General features: G+C 43.6%; 1 protein-coding gene across 3 annotated transcripts in view; it reads left to right on the forward strand.

Annotated features, from left to right (window-relative positions):
• Positions 1 to 1,479: 1,479 nt before the first annotated feature.
• The window catches only part of CREB1 (cAMP responsive element binding protein 1), a 35,163-nt gene continuing 17,854 nt past the window's right edge, over positions 1,480 to 18,788 (forward strand). The window contains exons 1-2 of one of the 3 annotated variants that reach the window (XM_050977050.1): positions 1,480 to 1,737; positions 14,459 to 14,558. The gene's annotated coding sequence lies outside the window, so the exon portion shown is untranslated. The remainder of the gene's footprint in view (positions 1,738 to 14,458; positions 14,559 to 18,788) is intronic. The other 2 variants (XM_050977051.1, XM_050977049.1) reach the window with 2 other exon arrangements.

Below are 18,788 nucleotides of genomic sequence, written 5' to 3' on the forward strand. Positions count from 1 at the left end.
AACTTACTGGGAGTCAAGATCACCCTCTACATGCAGAGCTGGGGGTAGCAGGTCCCCCATGGCACCAATGTGTTTGTGGGGACATGCCTGGTCCTTTGATACCATCTCCCATGGCATACTCCTGGGAGAGCTGGCAATCCGTGATGTGGACAGGTGCACTCCTCTCTGGGCTAACAACTGGCCGGATGGGTGGGCCTAGAGAGTGGTGGTGAAAGGTGCTGCATCCAGCTGGGATCCAGTCCCCGGTGGTGTCCCCCAAGGATAGCACAGGGCCCAGTTTGATTCAATATGCCTACTGATGATCTGGGTGAGGGCTTGAGTCTACCATTAGCAAATTAGACAACACCAAGCTGGGTGAGAGTGCTGATCTGCTGAAGTGCTGGAAGGCTTTGCAGAGTAATCTGGGCAGCGTGGATCAGTGGTGAGAGTGGCGTGAGGTTCACCAAGACCAAGTGCCAGGTCCCGCACTTGTCACTCATGCAGCTCTACACACTGTGGAAGAGCAGCTGGAAAGCAGCTCAGCAGAAAAGTACTTGAGACAGTGGTTGACAGCTGCTGAGCATGAGCCAGAGTGTCCCTGGGGGGCCAGGGAGGCTAGTGGCATCCTGACCTGTATCTGGAATTGTGTGGCCAGCAGGACCAGGACAGTGACTGTCCCCCTGTACTTGGCACAGATAAGGCCACTCCTTGAAAGCTGTGTCCAGTTCTGGGCCCTTCAATTGGGGAAAGGCTTTGAGGTGCTGGAGTGTGTCCAGAGAAGGGCAGTGGAGCTGGTGAGGAGGCTGGAGCACAGTCCTGTGAGGAGTGGCTGAGGGAGGGAGGCCCAGCTTGGAGAACAGGAGGCTCGGGGAGACCTTCCCGCTCTCAGCACAGCCTGAACCGAGAGTAGCCACATGAGGGTGGGTTCCTTCGCCAAGCAAGCAGCAACAGGACAAGAGGACATAGTCTTAAGGTTCAGCCTGGGGAGGTTTAGGTTGGACAGCAGGGAGTAGTTTTCACAGAGAGTGACTAGATATTGGAATGGGCTGCCCAGGGAGGTGGTGGAGCCACCGTTCCCGGAGGTGTTTAAGGAATTTAAACATTTAGTGCCATGATCTAGTCGGCATGGTGGTGTTCAGACACAGGCGAGACTCGATGATCTCGCAGGTCTTTTCTAGCCCGATGGATTCGGGGACACCGCGCTGAAGCTGAGGCCTCCGCCGCCCCTCGGCCGCTTCCGTGAGCGCTCGCGAGTTTCCGGCCGCCTCGGCCGCGCGCACGGCGGGGCGGGGGGAGCGGGGGGTGAGCGCGCGCTCCCCCTCCCCCCCCCCCCGCAGCCCCGCTCGGTGCTTCCCGCGCGGGCCGCCCCGGGGCGGAAGCGCCGCTCGCGCCTTCCCGCCGCCCGCTCGGCTCTTTCCGCCTCCCCCTCCTGGGCGCTTCGTTCGTTTCCGCGGCCGCTCGGCTCTTTCCGCGGAGGCCGGCGGCGCGCTCGGCCGTTCCCGCCGCCTGGCGGGCGCTCGGCGCTTTCCGTGAGCGCTCGGCGGTTTCCGTGCGGGGCCGGGCGCGCTCGGCGCTTGCTCCCTGGCTGGCGCTCCTCAGTCGGCCGCTGCCTGCCTGTCGCCGGGCTGGGAGCGCCTGTGTGTGTGAGTGACGCGGCGGAGGTGTAGTTTGACGCGGTGTGTTACGTGGGGGAGAGAATAAAACTGCGGCGAGATCCCAGGCGCGAACGAAAGCAGTGACGGAGCAGCCTGGTAACCGGTAAGAGGAGGACGGCGCCCAGCAAACAGGGGCGGGGGGGAGGGAAGGAAATGGAGCCCGGCGGGGACCAGGGGAGCCGCCGGGCGGCAGGACGCGGGGGCCCGGCCGCGCACCGCCCGCGGGAGGGGCGCCCGCCTTAAAGATGGAGCCGAGCCCTGCAACATCCCCGCCGCCGCCGCGCCGCGAACAAAGGATAATGGCGGATGGGAGCCGGCCCGGCGGCGGCCGCCACGGCCGGGCGGCGGCGGCTCTGTCGGCAGCCAGCGGCGGCGCTCAGCGCGGCGGGGAAGGGGCACCGCGCCCCCCGGCCCCCGGAGGAGGTGGCGGAGGACGACGACGAGGGGGAGCGGCGGCGGCGGGGGGCGGCCGCGCTCCCGCCCGCGCCCCCTCCCCGCCGTGTGCGCTCCGGCTCTCGCTCCCCCGCTGCCGCCCCCGGCCCCGCCGGGCTCCAGGGTCCCTCCCGCGGGGCCGCCGCGGCCCCCGCGCCCGCCGGAGTTCCGCTTCCCCGGCGCCCCGAGCGCGCCGCACGGATAAACAAACAGACTCCCGCCGTGATGGACACGAGTGCGTGGGGCGCTCCCCGGCTCTGTAACGAGAAGCTTTTAATAAAATCTGCGCTCGGAAGCCGGGGCAGCGCTTGGTCTGGTGGCTCGCTGTTGCTCCGTCTCCGGGAGGCCGCGCCGGGCAGAGGTGCCGGTCACCCAACACCGCGCTCCGGGCGGGACCCGCGGGCGCAGCCCGAGCCCGGCGCGCAGGTCACGTAACAGGGATACGGTTCCCTTTTGCCGCCCTGCTTCTCCCCGGTAGTATTTTTAACCCAAAGTGAACTTGAGCCAGGCTGCGGCTGGTAAATCTCGGTTTGGGATTTGCTTTTGCCAGTTTTCCACAGACTTGGGTGCTGCACAGCGAACGGGATTTGACCTCTATCCCAGCTTTAATAGCGAATGTCAGCTCAAATGCCTTTTTCCACCTTACGCCAGCCTTGCCTTGCTGCAGCTGGGAAGCTTTTTCCCCTCTCTTTTTGCCTAGAATAGAAGACGGTGTTTTGAGTTTGTTCTACTTTCAAATCCTGGATATCTGCAATTTTGTGTTACAGTAGTAAGCAAAAACAACGTGGCAGACTTTTTAAGCAAAGGTTGTTACACCTCTTGAATGTATACAGGGATAAGAAGTTTTGAATGGTCATATGATTTTTTTTTTTCATGAAACTCTTAAAAATTTTTTGTTTCTTTCTTCTAAATATTGGAATGCCAGCTCACAATCTGCTTCTGGAACAACACCTGTCTTTTTTTTTTTTTTTTTTTTTTTCTCCCTGGGGTTAGAAACATGTTTCCTATTTCTTAAATAAAAGACTAGAGACTTAAAAATATTATGTATCCCTGTTTAGTCCCATGCTGACCACCACTAAACACGACTTTAGAATACAGGAATTTTGAGACTACTTGCATCCTTTCTTCCTTTGTATCAACAAATGTGGATTTATACAGTAAAATACAAAGTCACTGAAATAGGTTTTGTTCAAAGTGGATATTTGTAATTCACATGTATACTTCCTTGTATGTGAATTTCTGTTTTCTGTCACCTCCACCACTTCTTTTGAAATGAAGGCCAAAGATGCTCTACGTCACTTCACTGTGTAATACCAACATGAGAAGAGGGTTTCTAAACTTTAAAGTGATTAACAGACATGTGAGGACTTTAGTAAGCAATGTAGTTGTTGATAGTGATTAAAGAGAGTGTAATTGTTGGTGTATTTCATTCATTCTTGGTTTGATGGAATACTACTACATTGTAAATACAGAAATGGGACAGAAAACCCTTGTTTGTTGTTTTTTGTAGTTTTAGAAACACATTTAATTTTATTCTATTTTGGAATGGAGTGGAAGACTCTCAGGTCCATGTTTTCAAACACAGATCTCTTAATTTCCTCACCAGCTTTGTCCCCTCACAGGTCAGGGGAGAAAAAGGAACAGAGTATTTGGTTGTGTATTTGCTAAGCATGACTTACACGTGACCTAAAATGAAATTGTTGCATGTAGTAAAGAAGAGTGTAATAATTTTTAATGCTTTAATTGGGAGAACACCAGTATTCAGATTGGTGCTCTCAATATGGTGTTTGGATCTGCACTGAACAGTCTGCATTAATTTTTTTTTCTCATAGGTTTGGTGATATGTGTGTACTGCTCTGGGTTAAAAAAGTAAAGAACCAGTCAAACAAACAAAAAATCGAACACAAAAAACACCCCAAAGGTCTGAAGGGGGGAGAGGGGTTTGCTGATGCAGAAAATTTAGAAACATCTCATTTAGACTGTCAAGTCATCAGTCTGGCTCTTTCTTGGAAACCTGCAGCAGCACAGCTTTTGCTGTACAAAATCTCCTGTAGATCTTACTCTGCAGAGTAGCTGTTGTGCTGCAGTGAGAAGCAGCCTCTTGCCTAAGTGCAGCTCCAGCTCTCTAGGTGCATTTTTGATAGGAGACAAGGCCCCAACTGGGAATTTCTGTTGGCACCGTTTTGAAACAAATGGGATATTCACACTTCACCTCTATTTTTGGATCTCTGGAAGCAAGTGGAGTTCAGTTACTCATGCCACACCTCTCAAGGCTTTTGTGCAGTGAGAAGGCCGTGTTAGCTTTCTGCCAATAAGGTTAGTTTTATGGGTTGTGACAGCAATCCTCCTCTACAGAAACAACCCTACTCAATTTCTTTTGAGCTCTCTGCTACCTGCCTCCATACAGCTGAAGTTCATGACAAGGCAGTGATTTTTTTGATTTTTTTTTAACTGAACCAAAAATTGTGTTGCCTCATCTGCAGTCTGAGGTCATCTTTCATAGTGATTATGAAAACCTGAGCAGCCTGCCATTAATCATCTATGTACATCTCCCAGCATGAAGGCATTAATGCCTATTTTGTTCCTCAAAGCTTTTAGATCACTTGATTGTACTGCAGTTAAAAAAGGTGAGTGAGAATGAATACAACACCTTCCAGCTTTCCATATTTCTGAAACAGCCGGGTCAGCTGCACAGGAGGTGAAAATGTGCCAGGCTCTAGTTGGCTTTCAGGTAAAAAGAGTGCTCAAAAACAGCCAAGAATTCTCTGCTGCTGTTTTGGTCTGGCAGTGCTGGATTTATAGTATTATGTGTCAAGTGGAAAGAATAGAAAGCTCAGTGTTGGAAGAGCCACTTAAAGGTGAGAGGATAAGAATTTGGAGGAAGCGTGTTCCTGTTTGGATGCATGTATATGTTTACCTAACATGTACATACACACAAATTTAAAGCAGCACTGATACTTGTTAGTTACTTGCAGTGACTCTTGAGTAGAGTGCAGAGAGGTACAGGATAGTATCCTAAGATAATAAGCATTCCTATTTTTGTCCTGAGAATATTATGAGAGTTGATATTTTGTTAAAAAAAAGACCATGAAAAATGGTTCTGGAGGTAGGAGAATCCTGCCAATTCCTTTTCTGGATTTTGTTACTTTTCAGTTGTTCTCTGACAGACTACACTGGTTACTTGAGACACAGTTGCAGGAAGCCTTACAGTGAACTATTTTGAACCTACCTTGGTTCAGGAAACTGAAGGAAAAATCTCTATCCTTGATGCTTTCACACTTTATGGAGGGGAGAGTTAAAGTGATTTGTAAAAATCTCTGATCTTTTAAGTGTTCAGTGATAGCCTGTTTAGTCAGTGAGGTTATCATGAAAACTCCTTTTCCCTGCACATGGCAGAACTAAAGCTGGGTTGTAATTTCTTTAAGCAGAAACTTTTTCAGATGGATTTCTAAACTTACAAAAGAGCAGGTAGCCTAAGAAATCCAGGAATTCTTGAAGCTTATCTCCTGGTTGATGAACTGAAACCATAGTTCCTCATAGCATTTTTTGGTAGTAATACTGGCCAAGGCATCTTCCATGTACTTTCCATTGCACTCTCACAAATGTTTGGGCTACTGTGTGGGGAAATGGTTCAGCTGTTTGAAAGGTGTGGAGCCTGGTGCATTTTCACCTGGATCATCCTCTCCCCTGATTGCTGCATGGCTGCACAGGAGCTGTACCAGCATAATCAGGGGAAGGGATGGGGCTGGAATGAGCAGGAATCAGGGGAAGTCATGGGGCTGGGAGATAAGGGCAGGTCAATCAGCTCTACTGCTAAATAAAATGCAGCCTATGTAAAAATGTTTAAATTTTCACTGTGTTTACAACTAAGCTGGATGACACAGATCCTGCTGGGGTTCTTCTTGCCACAGAGCTGGATCACTCAGCTAAGTCTAAGTTATTACACGTGCTAACCATGAGCAAATGAACATGAGCAACAGCTGTTCCCAAACTTCAGTATCATGTATTAAACTGGTTTGTTCTGCTGCTTATTTATTTGTCTGAAACACCTTTTGAGTGTGTGTGTTTTTAGCAAGTTCTCCATGCACTTCCTTCCTTTTTTTTTTTTTTTCCACATTTTTCACATTTTAAGTTCACCTGTTGCTGTTCACTGCAGCTCTTTGCTGCAATATTTTAATCATCTCTTCAGAAACTCTGCAACCCCCTGTAGATTTTGGATCCAGTATTACATGCAGTTTTTTTGTAGGTGCTACCCTAAATTTCTCATTCTCTATGCTGCTCCAGTATCAATTGGATTTTGCTTCCCATTGCACCTTTCCTTGGGCTTGAATGTCAAAATGTCTTCTCATCTGTAAAATCTCTCTCATCATCTTTTATACCCCATTTAATAATGGATGGGAAGCATTATTTTCTTGACTTTTTTTTTCCTGATGACACAGCATCTGGCTATGTGTAGCTGGCCTGGCCTCAAAATCCACTGGTGCCTGTCCATTTCTGCAAGTAGCATACAATATGAGCAGGCTTTGTAAACCTACACCTTTCTGGATTGTAGAGAGCTTTCCTTCTCTTGAAAAAAAAGCTTAGGACGTTACTGTAGGTGTAGGACCCCTGCCCTCTTTGTGACACTCATCCAAATTTTCGCTTTGTACTGATAGGAAAATTCTGGGAGATAAAAGGAAGGGTAGGTGTGAGAAAGGGCACTGTGTACTAATGCCACAGTATAACCAACAAAAGTAATCTGTTGCTGTGGTTTGGTCTGAGCTGATACAACTTAATGTGGCTCTCAGGAGACAGAGTCTTGCTCTCTCCCTCCTGCTCTTGGCTGTTGTGTTGGACCATCCCTTTACATTGTCTGTAGTGTTGATTGTACAAAACCTAATAACCCAGTTCAAGTCACTAACCCAGGAGAGAACTGTGCTTTTTTTAGTAGATAATTTTCTCCTGCATGAGTGAGCTGAATTTGTTGGTGACTGAGATTTGTTTGTGCTGGCAGCATAAACGCCAGTGCAGATTTGCAGTGACGGTAGGGGAAGGAAGGAGGGGTACACAATTTCTCCCTTCAGCAGCAGAGAGCTGTGTCAGCAGACCCACCTTGAGGAATGGCAGCATATCCATGACTTGGAGCAAAAGAAGGAAAAATTGGACTCTATCCATAGTGACCAGAGCCACATGAGTTTGTCTTTGCAGCTAGGAAAGCTAAGAACACAGTAAGTCGAAAAATAAACAATAGCAACAAAAAGAACCAAACAAGGAAAGTTTCCTTGTTCTAAAAGCTTGGTGATACCTGTGTGATTGAATTAACTGCTCCTTATCAGAGGCAGATGTCAGTCTTCTCAAGATGTTAGATCAGTGTACCACTTAGGTACTTTTCATTATGAGAAGCCCAGTCAGCAGGGCAGAATTATGTATAACATCTCTTTAATGAAGCCTGAGTTGAAATACAAAGCTGCAGAAGGGGTCCAGGTCCAGCCCTTGGGTGCACATCCTGTCAGTGTCCCAAGGCACCTGGGCAGTGAGCTCACTGTAGTGTCACTGCTGATACCAACTGATAACTGCCTTGACCTGTCTTCCAGATTGTAAAATAATTCATGGTGGCTGAAACTACTGGCCTGGAAGTTGTAGTGTGAAATTAATGTGGGTGTGTAACTAGTGCACATTACCCTGGACTGGGGAGAGGAAGAAGTATGTTACCTGCTGCAAATAGCTGCTTTGTCAGCAACATGGCTGTTTGAAAAATACATCTCTGCCCAATCCTCAGAAAGCTAATGTTGATTATATAAAAAATACTCATCCTGTTTCCAGCCTCCCACTCCTAACAGGAGTCATCACAACAGTAATCAAGTTACAGAACAGAGGTGGTTTTTTCAGCATCTTTGTTGGCTTCCCACAGTCTTGTGACACCTATACCCGTGATTGATTTTCTTTGCTTTCATTGACAGGCCTGGCTGCGGCAGGGTAGACTTGGCTCCACCTTCCCTGTTCCTGCTTCTGTTCACAGTTTGACTGCCTGTGAACTGGATCAGAGAACTGGCCCAGGCTAGGAATTAGTTGTGTTTCCTTGTCTGTAGTGCAAATTGGTTGCCTGGTCTCATTTACTAGACAGCTTCACAGGCCAGTGTAAAGGTGTAAATAAGAAAGAATTTAGAGGAAACCAGAGCCTGAGCCAGCAGTGCTGCCAGCAGAAATGCTTGCAAAACTGTCTTTGCAGGAAGCAAAATGGAGATTTTTCTTTTGTGTGCAACACATTGATGTGAAACATGGATTCTGTTCCTTTCTCTTGTCCTTTCTGGTTCATCAGTGGCTCCCATTGCTTACTCTGGGTCATTGCAGACCTTCAGCATTACCAGCAAATCACCCCCCTGTTCTTTGGGGACAGTCATGTTGCTCACAGGTAATGGAGGTCTTAAACTTCAGTAAAGTATTTGAAAAACATTATTCTTTCTTTGGAGATTATGCTTTTGCAGAGTAGATCTGCCTGGCAGGCATGTGAGTGATCTTTCTCCTTTAAAAGGCTCTTCTGCACTGCCCAGGCAAATTTTAAAAATATATTAAAAATAAACTAGAATCCACTTGCCTAATAATGTTAGTCAATTATTTTACTGCAGAGTTTGATCTCTGTTGCATTTCTGTTGGTTTTTAGGGAGAGGGTGGGTCACAGATTTAATTTTGGTGCATTAAGCAACATAGTCTGATGATCCTTCAAGACTAGTGCTAATAGAACAAGCAACAATACTTTCAATAAAACTAGTAAAGCCAGAGCAATTTTAGGATTTAAAAGTATTTCCAAGTCTAAGCTGTGGTTTAAGATGTAGATCTTTTGGTTTTAATGTTGCAGTTAATTTTGTGAATAGGATGCATTCAGAAATTTGACAAGGGCAAGGTTTGTAAGGAAGTGCAGTTTTTCTTGTGCATACTTGGGCATACTCTACTCTAGCACTCCAACCTCAGAAAGAATTCAGAGGTATTCACTTCCTGGAGGGCATTAAAGCAAAAAACATTCTATACTGCCTGTTAAAAATTAAACAAAGGTATTTAATAATAATAATAATAATAATAATAAAAACCAAATTATATTGCTTTGCAGGGTGGGTTTTTTTTGTTTTTTTTCAGAGACTTGACTTGATATTTGGTAATTATCAGCTTTGTATGAATAACTCGTTCTTACTTTTAGGTGACCAATTCTAAAGATACTTATTAATAAAGCAGTTAAAGCAATGGTCTGAAACATCCATTTTGTTGTGTTTTCTTTCTGAACTCATTAGAAGTGTTCTGTTTTTTTTAAAACAAGACTTTCCAATACTTACCAAGTTATAGAATTTCATGCTTTTATACTATGGGTTGAACTCTAGAAATACATATGTTCCAAGCATCAGTCAGACTGAGTGCTGTTTGTTTATGTAGTTCATGCCTGTCAAGCTTGCAGTGTAAATATCTCAAGTGATATTTTTTATGAATTGATGCTTTAGCCACTGACATTCAGAAGTGGGTTGGAAACATTAGCCATGGAGCTGTCCCTTCTCACCCGCAGACAAATCTCAGCAGACACAAATTCTACCTAAAATGCTCATGTCAAGTTCAAGTGTGCAGCTTATAAATACCTGAAACTCCATGCTTGCCCTAAGTTCCCCAACTGATTTGATAGTTCTTTGCAACAGAAAAATGATGTGAAAAGGAGTGTGATATGTGTCAGTTTGGGATTCCAGTATCTGACCCTTTTCAGTGTACAGTGTTTTGCTGAGGTGACCTATGCTATTTAAACCTCAGGCTTATTTTTACTATCATTATTATATTATTGCAAATGGATGATAAAATTCGGGTCACTAATTTAACATTTGAGACCATAAAAAAATCTTTAAATAATGACAGTTGCTCTCCTTCATTATAGGGTGGAAAGGAAACATTTACTTTATTCATGGGAAAGTCCCCTGAATATCTGGGACTTCCCAGAAGATTCGGTTTCAGAATATAAATTTACATTCATATTACTTTAGAGTGTCATATTTAATCAGTGTAATCTCTTAAGAGATTTTTAATCAGTGTAATCTCTTAAGAACCTTCAGTCCAGTCTTGCAGTACTCTATTCTGATAAATTACATGTGTCTGTTAATATCTTCACACTGTAAAATTAACAGAGATTCTGAAAACATTTCTTTGGAATAGAAAGATTTCAGGTAATAATAAACATGTTTTTGTGGTTCTCTGGCTCTATCACATTATTCCCTTAAATCATACCTGGTATGTAATTTAAATTAATAGAATTAAGGAAACCCCTATATGGATGTGATTCCTTTTTCTGTTACAGGTCTGAGATTACTACATGTTGTATTTTTGGCCCTCGGGCTTGGAGCACTCAGATTAACCACAGGTGTAGGCCTGTGGATGCTCTGGTTTTTATTTGTATCTTTCTATAAGTTGTTCCTGATCTGCTCTGAGCACCAAAAGAGAGCTGGGTCATCTGTATAGATTCAAAGTAGCTTTAGCTTTGCTCACATAAGCATTTGTCACAGACCCAGTGACTGAGCCTGTGCATTTCCCTAGCACATCTACAGAGTGCAGCCTATGCAGCAGGCAGTCATATATTAAATATCCTAATATCCTATTATACTAAATAATAGGATTTTAGGATATCCTATATTAAACATCTTAGTTCTATATTAAATATCCTATATTAAACATCTTAGTTCTTCTTCACTGTAGGAAAGTGACTCTGCTGAGCACTCAGTCATCGCTCCTATTGTTGTTGGCTGAGAACAAGTTTCAGTAGCTCCCTCACCTCAGAGATAACCCTTTCTTTGATAAAAATGTTTAGAGGCTCTCCCTACAGAGTTTCAGGCTGCCCCTGGCTTGGAATTGCAACAGTTCTTCCAGCCAACGCCTCAGACCTTGAATGTTTAAAGGTTGCTTGGCAAGTGGACAGAGATCCTTACAGCATGACAAAAGGTTGTCAAAATATGTCATGCAGCATTGAGGTGGTTCTTACTCTGCCAGAATGAATGGTGAGGCAGTAAAAGACCATAAAACATAGAAGTGCGTATGGAGGAGAACAAATGTAATATTCATCTGAATGACTCTGGCAGGTCAGGTGGAAATCTCAAGTTCTGACAGCTCTACCCAGTGGAAGAAAGGAACACATGCACCTTCTTTTAGATGGATCTTAGCCTTGCTAACTTGGCATCACTTTCTGCTCTGAATACTCCTTTAATTATTGTAGTGACAGTCCACTTTTCTCCCTGTCAGTGGGATAGGAGATGGTCTCTGACCGCTTGCAGAATTGGCTCTCCTTTCTGTCCCTGGGCTGCCTTAGCTCTTCTGCTGGAACACCTCTTGTGTCAGTGTTTGAGGTGCAAGGAAGTGGCTTGAAGTGTTCTGCTGGTTGACCAGTACAGCAGGGTACAGTATTTATTTGGCATATCTATATGTCTGGGTGGTAGGAGAGAGCTGTTAGTGAATTCTCAGCCCGTGCTGAGAGCAGCGTGTCCCAGCTCGGGCATAGGGCCTCCTTAGCAGAACAAGTGTTAGTTTATTGCACCCATCTCTCTACTCCTGTTGCCTGGGGTCAGCCTGCATTAACAGGCTCTTAGATGGGTGCTGTTTCCATCCAGCAAGCTTTCACCCTGTGCTGAGCAGAACTCCCTCACTTGTCATAGTACAGATCACATCATCCTTTTAACATTGCCATCAGACTGGTGTGCTGTCACAGTTCAACACTGCAGTGAGAAGAGCAAATATGAGAAGTGGCTGTCTTCAGGTAGCTCCCCCCCTCTGGGCTGAGGTCAGCTTCACATCCCATGGAATCATGGATCCCTCACTTCTCTACCAACAGCTGTTTTGGTCAAAGGTAAAGTGAGAATTTGATTAGGGCCAGAAATTAAAGCTCATCACAAGTGGCTGTGCTGATTATTGACTTGCTGGGCCTGTACCAATTGCAGAGCCTCTTCCTGGAGTTGTGGTGTATTCAGCAGGAGCCTTAGCTCCCCAACAGCATGATAAAAAAATCACTTGGTGCCTATATTTTATATTGTGTTAAAGATGCCTGCCTACAAATGATACCATTCAGATACAATGTTGTGATGGATTTTATTAAGTAACCAGCAGCTACAGGTGATGAGGTGAGCCACAGTACTTTCAGCAGTCCCAGGGAGCAAAGTGGCATGTATTTTGGTAATTTCATATGGTTTCATTTTTGTGGGGGGTGGGGGATTGAGGGGAAGCTTTTACAGTTGGTAAGAATTGCAAGAAATCTGCATAGATTGAAAATTAGGTGAGTTTTATGCCCTAAAAATAATGTCAGAGAACAGATGGTGGGCTGTAGTAAAGTGCAGTCAGTTAGTAACTGAAAATACATAAATATGATATTGGCAATGAATGTGTTAAGAACGACAAAATGGGCAGAGTTCTCAGAAGTCTCTGTGAATAAACTGGATATGTTGGCCAGAACATTCTTGAAAATGTCTTGCTTCTCTAAAATTATTTTGCAGATCTCTTCTGGTGGGTTTTGGTTGTTTTTACTGTACTAATAAAGGTGTTTAGAAATAGTTACCACAATTCTGTTCTGCATGTTGAGGAGCACAGACTTAAAGCATGTGAATTAGTATTTTAATACCTTAAGTGCCTTCAATAGGAGCACAGAGCATTTATAAATAGAACATATTTATGGATTATGTTTTCAATAATAATGTTACCTAATGACTTTGTAACCTTTCTGGGATTTGTTATGACATTTTGTTTTGTCTAAGTGAAGTCTGGCAGTATTTTGGGAGCATTTTGGAAAGGGGAGGGAATAAGACAGTGGAGTCATTTGTTTGCTTTTCACTGTTAATATCTTAGGAAGTGCTTGCTCTGGTGTCTCCCCTTGGCTGCTTTACTGGGCTCTGTTCATGTATTCACATAAGACCCATCCCAGCTATTAGATAAGGTTAGTAAAAAGGGGTGGCTGATTTATTTATTTATTTATTTATTTATTTATTTATTTATTTATTTATTTATGTTGAACAAAAAAAGGCAGCATAGGTTAAACTTGAATTAAATTGTGTGTACCAAATACTTGCTGGATGCTTTTGTATTTATTAGTGTATTTTGTGGTACAAGAAACTAATTGCAGTTAATAGCTGTCAGAGCCTTTTTTCCTTTTAAAAAGCTTGAAGGCAGAAATTCTAGATACTAGTACAATGCCAGGAGTATGGAGTCAAATCAGGAGGATACAGCAGTGGAGAGGGTTTAAGCAACTTTCACTCATACACCTTACCTGTGCCTACTGATTCACCATCTGCCTGGTAAATGTCAGCTTGCTTGAGCTATGCCAGCAGAGAACAAAATCTGGAGGAGATTGCTGGTTTGGGTGCTCACCACTGTAGCTGTGAGATTACATTTTTGGTCTTCTGCCCTTCTTTTCAAATCTGCCATGGCATTTTCTTTAGTAAAACAGAAGTTGAGTGTGCAACACAAATAATTTCCAATACTTTCATTACTCTTATATTTAAATCTGGTGTGAGAAATGTTCACTGAATGTAGAAGTCAGTGAACATTTCTGTAACTGTAACTAAAGTTTTGTTGAAAAAGTCATGATCCAGAAAAGTTGGTTAAATTTAATTTAATTTAAGTGGTTGCACTTCTTCTGTGTCCTGTGAGAAAATACTGCCTTCTTCCCATCTCTTGCAGTGGCTGTTACAGGCTGTATTCAGTCAGCAGAGAGTTTTTAGACACTGCTCTCAGTGTCACATTGATGGAGACAGAGGATGGAACTACAGATATCACATTATGTTGATGGAATGATTCTGCTTTGTGTGAGATATTTTTACAGTGAGATTAAATTTTTCTCGTATGTTCAAAATGAAATACTTTAACTTCAGTGACAAGAAGACTTTTTCCAGCTTTTTATTCCTCAGCTTGCCTAGCAGATTGCTTTATTGCAGATTATTTGCAGAACATAATCTGAAGACTCTTCTTAATTTTGGGCATTTTTAGTGGCATTGGTTGTTGCAGCCATTCTTTTATTTGCACTTCATTTGATTTTCCTGACCTCTGGCTTCCCTGACCCAGAAGCTGGTGTGATCATCAAATAAATGGCTTTGTGGAGAACCCATTCTGTGGAGTGCTACAAGGTGGATTTCAGATGAAGCAGCAAACATAGGCTGTGTTCACAGTGTGACACACAGACTGCTCACCCGAGACAGAGGACACAGAGAGCAAATACCCAGGGGCAGTGGCAGTGCCAGCTTGGCATGACAAAGAAGATGTGGTATAAATTGCAGTTCTTGTGCCAACCCACTTTGTCATTAGTGACAAAGAGAGATGGTTATGGGCCTGTCTTGTCCTGTTAAGCATTTATTACTGGTTATTTGCAGTCCCATGTGTTAGCTGTAAATGAAATTTTTTTCTCTGAACATTTTCAGTCTGCCAGCTGCTGAATGGAGTTCATGAAGTGGCTGTTGAGCTGTGGCTAAAAGGGCTGCTGCTCTGCAAGGTGACAGTGGAAATGTTTGCAGATTGCAGGTCAGTGTTCTCAGGGCTTATGCTGGAACCATGAAAGCAGTTGTGTACCAGAGTGGTGTTTGATGATCTTCTCAGTGCTTTCGTGGTGGATCTGTGGCTTTATAAAGCCACATGCCTTGAATGCAGAATGAGTCAAATTCCTGAACTTTGGATACTGGAGCTGTGCTTGCTTCCTGAACAATTGTACTGGCACACCTGCTGTGAATACAGGGCTTGAGAAACAGGCATTGCCTCAGTTTCCTTCTCTCAGTTGCTCTGGTTCTTCACTGCCATGAGCAGCTGGGTGAGTGGATATTGCCCTGATCAGGAGCCTCCTGTGGCAGCAGAGTGACCTCTGAAGGTGTGAGCAGATGAGAGGGTGTGGTACAAGTCAGGCTCAGAATGGGCATGAGTCTGTTGGGTCTCTGCTCTGCATTGTTTCTGGAGAATTGTTTTTCTTCAAAATCTGTGTGTGTGCTTCAGTAAAATAAATGTAGAAGTCAGAGCAGGTCTCATCCCAGCGTGTCCCTTGGTGAAGCTGTGCTTGCTGGGCCTCCAAGTGTTTACTGGAGGTGCACTAATGTCAGCTGGGCAGTAACTGTCAGTGTGAGCTTGAGCTGCTGGCAGTCAATTGCCACCACCATGCTAATGAAGAGAGAAAAGAAAGGCTTGCAAGGAAAGGTTCCGTGTTTTACTGTGCCAGTTGTCCACTGAAAAACACAGAAAGCTTTGGGGTGTTAAGGACTTTGCTTATGAAACTGGATGGGAAGTTTTATCTGCTCTAACAGCCACAGTGTGGTTTGATTCTTGGATTTTGTGGTGTTTGGGAAAGGATCTCCACCTTTCTTTTCTCCAGTCTGCCTTGGGAGATGAAAAGCAGCCTGTCTTCAGGGCAGGACAGCTCCATGGCTTGTCTGAGCAAGGGGAAACCAAGGAGCAGAGCCTGATCTTTAGGAAGTGTGCTAAAATTCAGGGGGGTAAATCAGACAGGAGGTAGAAAAAGAAGTAGGGAAGCAAAATAGAGCAGACAGACCAGACATCCCAAGGGAAGGATACTAAGGGGTGAAGAAGATGAGATGAGAGCTGTTCGGAGACAATTATATTTTATCCTGACTCTAGGCAGGTGGGAGGGGAGGTAAGTAACAGCTCGTGCTCTGGATGCACAGCATTGATATCACTTTAATTAACTGGGATTACAGGAGCTACATTACCTGTAGCACCTTGTTCAACATCCTGTCTTCAAGATAGTGAAGATCAGTAGGTGCCTCAAAAGACTACTGGAACCTGCAGAAATCACATGGAATATAATCTTCCCTGCTCATAAAAGCATTTATTTGAATTTTTAAAGATTAGAAATCAGTTTAAATCCCGACTCAATAGGTTTTTATCTTCCTTTTGGTTCATCACTTTTTTGGCATGAAAAGAAAGTACTAATTCAACATATTCTTGGATATTCTTTTTACCCAAGTGCCTGTCTAACCCATGTGTAAGTCCTAACAAATTTCTTATCAGTAGCATCATTGCTCCATTTATGCAGCACATGAATTGTCAATTTTCATAATTTCTAATATATTTTGTTATTTTTTTATTTTTATACTTTAAAATTTGACATCTTTAAGCTTTGCTGGTTTTATAATCAGACAGTGCATATTTATACTTTACTTACCCTGTTAATAGTTTAAATATATTTTCTAGATGATTTTGAAACATTTTTCTCCTTTCTAGGATAAATAAAACAGGTTTTCATTGCCCTAAGTACTTGCTTTCTCTGAATACCCCATTCCTCAGAACCCATTTTTAATACAGGCTCCCAGTCTCTGCACTGTAATCCTGATGTGTAGGGTCCAGCTGCACAAATACAGGAGTTCAAGATTATCCTGTTTCTTATTATTGTTGCTGTCTAACTCTGTAGCTTTTCTTGTCATAAATGCACATCAAGGAGAAATCTGAAGTGATCTCTCTGCAGCAGTCCTAAGCTAAGTGCCCCTTCCAGCCTTGTGCAACTAAGGAGACAGGTTTATTTGGATTTTTCTGCAGTGTGTGTAGTTCAGTTGCATTCTGCAGCTGTTTGTTTTTAGTGGAATCTGTCTTTGGTCATGGTGTAAATTCAGCTGGGACAGTTAGTTATCCTCTGCTGAGCTCCTTTCTCCCAGTCTTGATTTAGCTAAAATAAATCCCCATCTTCAGTTGGATGTTTCTCTGTTTGGCTCTTTGCTTTCAGAGTTTGAGATCATTAGTAAGTTATTAGGGAAAAGTATTAGTAAATATAATACTGCTGCCACTTTTGAACTAATGAAGAAAGCTGTGCACCACAAAAGTCAGGAGTTAAACCATCTCTAACCAGGTGGTCTCCTCAGCTTTCTGGTGTTCAGAGTTCACACTCAGGATGTTTTAGGCAGTCTCTGTTTTTCCAACCTGGTTGTTAATGGCTATTATTTTCAGTTCGTTTCATTTAGAATACTTGGTTCAGTACTGCAGTAACTAATCTTTTCTCAAAGTATGTGCATGTGGGTGTCCTCTCCTGACAAGCTGGAAAGTATCCTGGAAGTAAGGAGAAATGAGGAGTGTGCTCCTTTGGCTCCCGTATGCTGTCCATGCCCTGGAGACTTGTTCCCCACTAGGACACTTTTCAGATCCCTGTCTTCATTTGAGAAGTCCTGGTGTGGTGCCTGCCAGGGAAATCAGTGCCAGGGAGCAGGTTGGGCCACCGTGAACAGGGCAGGAGGAATAAAAGGAGGGGGTGGCACCCACAAGAACAGAAAGATGCTGGGATACGTGTCAGCAAAGCTTGTCTGGACTAGGGGCTTGAAAGCTTAGAAAGGAGATGTACAGATTGGCATTCATCTCTGTTGGGAGGTTAAGGTTTCAAACCAAGCATCTTTTCACTGTAAATTGCAAGAGTAGGAATTGACAACCTTTATTTTAGCTGTCATGGCCTTACCCATACATGCAGCTTAGTGTTTGTGTTCTGTGTGCTGGTCCTGTACGTCTTGGCAATCTGGATCATACCCAAAAGTTGAACTATGCAGTGGCTCTGGAATATGATGCCTTGATGCTCAAAAATCTGATTCCTCTTTTTTCCCCACAAATTTACCTAGTAAAGCTGTTGGAATTCAAGTACTGTGATGTATAAGTACAAGCCAAATTGACCCAGAGTCCTTAGAACCTGTCAATAACATGAGACTGAGAGCATGTCAGAAAACTGCAGGTCATTGGAAACTCACTTCAGCTGCATGTGTCAATATGTAAATGTTGCAGCCAGCTTCCTGCACTGCTTGGTTCTTAAGAAATGAGGAAGTTACTTTTAGGTGTTTGCAACTCATGTTAAGAATTTGGTTTCTGAAATGTTGGTGTTGTAGAAGAGGGAGTATCTCAAATAGTTAATCCTTTTGCTGATTACATATGCAAAAGATGATGCAATTGTGGAAGCCAAGCTTGTAAAGACAGAGGACCTTTGCTGAATAGTGTATGAGAAGATTGGAAATTCTTCCTAGGAAAACATTGCATTTATCAGCAGGAATTTGGCAACACATTTACCTCTGGGAACATTGCTAAATACCTGATACTTGCACATTGCATCCATTTCTAATCCTAATTCACTCCATGCTGGAGTCACAATTTCTATCAGCAAACACAAGCATTATTAGTGCTGGAGTACACTTGGATTTGTAGCTGGAAAGTTGTGTTCAAAAGTTCTTTGGAGAGACTTGGCTGGGAGATGTTGCTGATGTGAAAGATCTGCTTCTGAAATGGTTCCAATGAGGAAGTCTTTTGACTGGAGTCACCATGATCCATGCATGGAATTGAGAAAAAGTTGTTGATTTGCTTGCCTTTGAGAAATATTAAAGACAGTGGTTAAAGTTAAAAGGGAAACCTATGGTAGCCTGGTTTGTAGTTTTCAAAATACAGAATACTCAAAGGAAAAATGGGCATATAGCATGGAGGACTAAGTGTTAAAATGTGACTTGTGTTAAAGTTGGGATAGAAAACCATGTAAACTGTTGTAATTAAGTCTTTAAAAGCTGTTTGGTAAAAAAAGTTGCAGATACTAATAGTGCATGGGTTTTCTTGTGTGCTTTTTGAAATATGAAACCCAGCATGGGAAAGACTTGGTTTGTAGAACAGAAATCTTGGCTAGAGAGAGAGGCATGACAAAATTCCACTGCTTAGAATAGTTTAATTTGCTTTTTTAAAAAATTTTATGTTTTCTTTTGTTGTTAATTTTCAAGGAAAATCAGTTTTAATTCTTTT

The sequence above is a fragment of the Serinus canaria genome, chromosome 7 (assembly GCF_022539315.1).
Source record: "Serinus canaria isolate serCan28SL12 chromosome 7, serCan2020, whole genome shotgun sequence".
Classification (NCBI taxonomy): domain Eukaryota; kingdom Metazoa; phylum Chordata; class Aves; order Passeriformes; family Fringillidae; genus Serinus; species Serinus canaria.